Here is a 6,439-nt window from a genome sequence, read left to right on the forward strand (position 1 = left end):
TTTCCATAACACAACCACAACCTAGCTCTTAGTGCCTTTCTTGGGAACTCGCTAACTTTGATATAATAAACACCAAAGTTTGTCACTGGTAGCGATACTGAACCAGCCAATCCTCATAACCCATTACCAAAACTTCATTTTAATATTATTCTTCAATGTAATATTTACTTGGTCTTCCAAGTAGACGTTTCCAAAAAAAGTTTTATCCACCGGAAGTCTGAAGTTCAGTTCAAAGTAACGTCCTTTGTTTGACAATATGGGAAATACCAGATTGGCTGTAGGTTTAAAAACACGAAATCCCTCGACATTTAGAACCCCTATTCACTACCTACGACAACGAGCATTGCAGATTCAGTAGAATAAGCCGGGCGATGACATCACGAAAAGCTGTTTTCGGTGACTAAAAAATAAGAAAAAACCTACGAATCCGCGACCTCACAAAAGCACTCGGCCGCAACGTTCGATTTTTGCTATAGGGTCACTAAACTGTGAGAAGATAATTCTTCCTTTCAATTTTATATCTTAGCGGAGTCCAACAAAAAAACTGCATGTCACGTGTCATACACGTGTCAACGGTTAGCCACAGCAGCGTTTGAATGTACCGCTGTACTTGAAGGTGGTAAACGTTTCATTTATGCTTCGGTACATATTATTTGGGAGATCAAATCGCTGAGGACAAGCAACATGTATGGAAGAGACAAGAAATTATATAAAAATTTGTTTGGGAGACCTTGAAATGAACACACCACTTAAGCGAAGATCGGATGATAAGCCTAAATAAGTGAATATGAAGCAGCTGTAGATTGATACTACCAAGCGAAAACAGAGAATGACTCGGAATAAAAACCTGTCCCACTATCAGTCTGTCCACGTGGATACCACTGTCACATTGTCAAAAAACAATGTTTTTCTTAGCCCCATTTTGTACGGATAAGAACAACATTGAATCGGAGTCAAACATATTTCTGAAACACCTGTGCGAGTGTCTTTGTTTTTGAAATGGTATTCTTTTATGGGAAGATATAATAGGAACGGAAGAATTTTTGTTCATCTTATCTGACTCATTTTATTGTAGACAAGTTTTTGTGGACGTACTTTAGATACCGCGTTGCCAATTACGTATATTCAACATCTTTTTCTTTTGAACGACTAACTAAAAATACACACTTTTTGCTCACGGATCATATTTTTAGAATACGTTATTGCAAATAGATTTTTATCACTCTGTGAATGTTACAAATGCAACCATTTTATGTAACAAAAAGGTAAATTCAACAGGTTTGTCTGTCACGGTCTAGAAAATGATTGGAAACGGATTTTTGAAACATCCTTTGGTGATTTTCATAAATCGTTTTATAGAACAGGAGAGCAAGAAGACTGTTTTTTCCTCCATTCTTCAGCCTTTCTCTCCAACTTACGGTTTGAAATAAAGAATGCTCTAGCTTCCTTTGGGGGGGGGGGGGGGGGGTGTTAGTAAAAAAAGAGATAAATTATTTATCGACTTTTCTGATGAAAAGAATCGATTATATCCCCGCCACCCGTTTATGACTTATCGCTTAGAATACTCTACCCGGGATATGATTCCATACGATTTTCTGGAATCTTTTATTTTTCTGACTACCAATTAATAGTCCGTTACATGTGTATATATAATTTCAGATCTTAATTCCATTTCCTCACAAAAGACAGACATTTGAAAAATAGTTTTGCAATAAAGTTAGTAGATGGAAAACTGCTTACCGTAATATTTTTGGTCCGCTCGTTGAATTCCAATTCCTTAAAGGCCGTACTGCCTTAATTATCTTTCAAATTTTCGCATTGTATCCCCACAACCGTTGAAAGTTTACACACACAAACACACACACACACTACTGAAGAATTCACTTTGACAAAATAAAATTTTAAACTCAGAGAACACTATTCACTGACACATACTGTAATTTTAAGGAAAATAACTGTTAATACAAGGAACATTTAGAAACAATTACACGTAGATTAATTGTCACGGTATCGGGATTGTTTATTAATACTAGAGATTGTCAGCATTGCTTGCACACACTTCGCTGTATAGTACAGAACTGGACAGACTGCAAAGCGGACGCGAGCCTGCGGCGAGCAGGTAACCTAAGACCAGGCCAGCAACCTCATGTTCTACTCGGACAGGTGCGTCGACTTTACTGCCATCTCTTGACGGAAATGAGAACTATAAAGACATGTACACAGAAAAGGATTATTGACACACTTTTCTTTCATTTTTTTTAAGGAGATATTCCGTTACTTATGATGTTGTACCTGACACAGCGGTTGCGTAATGTCAAATGATATTTAGAAAGATATTCTGAATAAAGAGTAAGGAGGGATGCTTGATTTATCCGCTCGCTTTTCTGCGAGCAGTGGACATATTTTCGCCCAGACGGAAGCTAAAAATGTGTCACTAAAGCAGGCCATTGTTTAAAATTAAATCGAGGACATCCATATGTAAGCTAGAATCGTTACGACTACCCCTAGCATGATTTGGTGTTACCGAAGATACGGCAATTGAGAGCAGATTTCCTCTTGGGTTAGCTAACGTTGTCTGTGACGATCTATAATTAACTACCCTGGCATCGGTCTTGTCACAAATAAAATTTTATAGCTGCGACATCTGTTGTAAAAATTGGGAATTATCCTTGCTATCGAATTTTTATCGAATACCAAACATGTAACATGCCTAAATGTTAATAACAAATGTTTGAAATCTATGCACTGATTCGTAAAAGTGCATGACATACGAGATGCTACACCGATCTAAAACAAGGCTGAAACCACGTTTCTCGTATAGAATATACATGATACGACGTATTTAAACAGCTATCACAGCCAAGATCTGTCATTGAAAACCAACACATTTAATGCCTTCACGATTATGTAAGCAGCTAGGAACACCTCCCGACGACCTAGGAAGTCTCAGGACGATTATAAACGAAATTCCAGATCTGTGCTTTTTGCTGTCTGAAAACGCCAAAAATGTAACTTTGTCATACATAAGCGGACACGAGGTCATGTTGAAAGAAGGCAATATCCAAATCTAAACTTCGTTTCTGTGTTGCCCGGAGACGTATCATTAGATTTTGAAGAGTAGTTGATTGCAATTTTGTAAAGTTTTGCACTGCAGATATTCGATCCTACTGCATATGTTTAATAGTAAAGCAAAAAAAAGAGACATTTACAAGTTTGGGTTCTTATAGGGAATGAAACATTTATACTCATTAAAATCATTTAAAGGTCTCACCAGCATTTAGCTGCATGATCTGACATCAATATTTTAATAGTGTTTTGACTTACCACAGAAATAAGAATATAATTATTAAAATAAACTGGATGACCCTCAATAAATGATTCATCATCTTCATCAATCTCCTCCATGCCAATCCACACTTCATCGTAAGCAAGTTGGAAGCCGAAGATGATCAAAATTGGCTCACCCAGACACATGTATGCCATATACATAAAGAAGTAGCGATGATTATAGTGGCCAATGAAATTATTTAGCAAAGCTGAATAAAATATGGTAAGGAATATCCTATCAAAATATGAAGGAAAAGCACTTATTATTTATAGATTTCATATTCATAATGGTCTAACACAAACAGATACTATTGTTTTTTAACTTCACTTCAGAATATGTCATTAGGAAGGGCCATTACAATCAACAGGAACTGGATTCAGATAAAATACATCAACAATTAGACTATGCAGATGACTATCGGGAAGAAACACAAATAACATAAAGGATGAAGAAATTCCATTAGATGCTGGTTAGAAATAAACACAGAGAAGCCTAAGTACAGGTATTCTCTCCATTATACTTGAAATCCAGGCCGGCTCTCCTGTCCAGTGGGTACTGGGGTCCTTTTCTGGGGGTAAATAGTGTCTGGGTGTACTGCTGACCACATAGCCCCTTCTAGTGCCAAGATTGAGAATGAATAGCAGCTTTACCTCCTCCCCCTGTGTGCCAACATTGGAATGTAATGGAATGACTCCTTACAGTACAGTTACAGTCATCAGCTGTTGGTAAGTTGCATTATAGTTAGAATATGCATGCCAAATTTAAAGTACAGATCTATATTAGCATTTTAATTAAATGTATATTCTACATGCTGTAACCAATTGTTAAGTTTCTTAACTTTTCAGATATCCTCATCATAACATTGTTGGACCCTACATCATAATCCATTAGAGCACAGTCCAAATTTTCACCACTTTTCAGTCCTCATATTTTTAATATTAGAATTCCATTTATATATTGAGTTTTCCCAACTTGCCTCGTCACAAGAGGATTTTGGGCCCATAAATTTACATGCATTTCTTTTCTTAACTTAACTTTCAGATAATTTCAGTATTGATCTTTTACATAATACGTACTTTGTGGGAAAAGAATCTGGTATTTCTAGAAATATCTGCACTTCAATGATAAGTAGTCTTTATTGCATGATAACCAGTCTGAAAACTCAGAATCTTATCCAGGGTACAAAGGGTAATACGATAAACTTCGCATTCTACTCGGTAAACTTTTATGTTTTCATTTAAATTATTAGCGTTAATACAAGGTAAGATATGTAACATTTAGATCCAGTACTGCAGAATGAATGTATGAAATAATCAGTATCTTTCCAATGTTGTATAAGGTAACTTTGCTTATTTTCCATTTAGACACATGAATAACCGAGACCTTATCACCTGTGCTGGTCTGTTATTGTTTCAAAATATATCCACTGTCATAATCTGCTGTTGACTGTTGCTAGGAGGAAACATCAGTTGCTGTCAAGTAGATCTGGTAAGAGAAGAGTGCAGCAGCAAATTTGCCACACAAACAAAGGTGGGTTTTTGTTGCAGTACTTCAAATACTATCTCCTCTTTGGGGCCAGGTAATTATTTGTGGATAGATGTAAACTGATGTCATATTGCATTTTTACCAATAATTCTTTGAATATTAACCTGTAGCATACATGTCCATTATTGAAGTGCTGCATGTTCAATCTCAACTGTTGCCATTAATCTCACAAATAAAAACAAAGCTACTTCTTCTTTTTCTATGACTCTCCGGTTTGTATTCGGTCCATGGCCTCCTCAGTTCTCCTTTTCCATTTGGTCCTTTGTTAGGTCTATCTGTCGGAGGCTTTGATTGAGGTTTCGAAACATCTTCCTTTTTACGGTATAATGATAACCAATAAACTCTGAGTTCATATACCACTCTGTTTATCTTAATTTTGTTACATTGCAGACAGTTTGGGATAAGAGTAGCAAATAAACATTGCCAGTCCCTGTTAAAAAAATCAAGTCTTACTACTTTCATTTTATTTATTGATAATAAAGGAAAAAGAAGCATTACATATAATACCAGACTAGAATTATGTAGAAAACCTGGTATATCCTGATGCAAATTTGAAAATGTCTGGTGTGGTGCTTATCAGTGCAAGCATATTGGCATATGTGTGAACACAATATGCAATATGAACCAAACACTGGAGTTAAATGGGAAGTCTAATGTTTAAATCTTAGAAATCAGCTCTCCTGAATGAGGTTTTCAATTTTCCTTAATCCCTTTAAGTAAATGTAAAGACAGTACCATGAATAAAGCCAAACTGCTTCCATCCACATACTTTCCAATTCATTATTTACAAATCACCTATTATCCAATACTATATAACTTAGGAAAATTAAGCTTGGTTAAATAAACCAAGAATAAACAATTAAGGATATGGCAGTGGTGGTCCATCTTGAGAATGTATTTGTTGCAGACAGAACAATGGTGTGTTTGTGGAGACTTTGGTGCAATACACTTTTTACATATGCTGGCCGCTTCAGGAATGAGGGCACCATGAATCAAATAACCATACTGGTGAAAAATTTATATAACATTTTTTTCCAGTTCGTTTTTGATTCATTGGTATGTATGTTCTTACCCCACAAAATGCACAATATATTACACACACAGAAATTAGTTAACTGCCCAAACAAAGGCAACGGTAAGAAAATTGTCATGTGCATACCACAAGATTCTGTGTGGACATGAATAAAAAAAAAAGAATGCTACTATTTCTAAGTGTAGGTACCAGACTATGTTTTTCCGCTCTTAATTTTTCAGCCTCAACAGGTATAAAGAAACCTATGACACTAGTGAGATGTTACTACATGAGCTGGAACCAGCTTACCAAATTAAATGTGATACAACAAGCAGTTGTGAAGTTTGTACCCTTTTTGAACACTCATTTTCAATTAATGCTTGTTGGTTCCAGTAGAGCAATTATTTCATGGGTAAAGGACAAAACTATCCCTGTGTTTAATTAAGTATCATGCCATGAAGATATATGTAAGAATGGAGACAATGATTCACACATTCTTAATGTTAGTTAATGTTTGTAAGGGAGTGGCAACTTTACTCTCCAGAGATAGGAGG

The 6,439-nt window shown here is 36.0% G+C and overlaps 1 protein-coding gene across 1 annotated transcript in view; it reads right to left on the reverse strand.

The window, feature by feature from the left end:
* Positions 1-2,123, reverse strand: part of Cad99C (cadherin 99C) — a 141,149-nt gene extending 139,026 nt beyond the window's left edge. The window contains exon 1 of the mRNA XM_087354822.1: positions 1,741-2,123. The gene's annotated coding sequence lies outside the window, so the exon portion shown is untranslated. The remainder of the gene's footprint in view (positions 1-1,740) is intronic.
* Between the last annotated feature and the right edge of the window lie 4,316 nt (positions 2,124-6,439).

The sequence above is a fragment of the Zootermopsis nevadensis genome, unplaced genomic scaffold (genome assembly GCF_977971745.1).
Source record: "Zootermopsis nevadensis isolate Lab colony 2312 unplaced genomic scaffold, Znev_1.0 Znev_ptg000024l, whole genome shotgun sequence".
Classification (NCBI taxonomy): Eukaryota; Metazoa; Arthropoda; class Insecta; order Blattodea; family Termopsidae; genus Zootermopsis; species Zootermopsis nevadensis.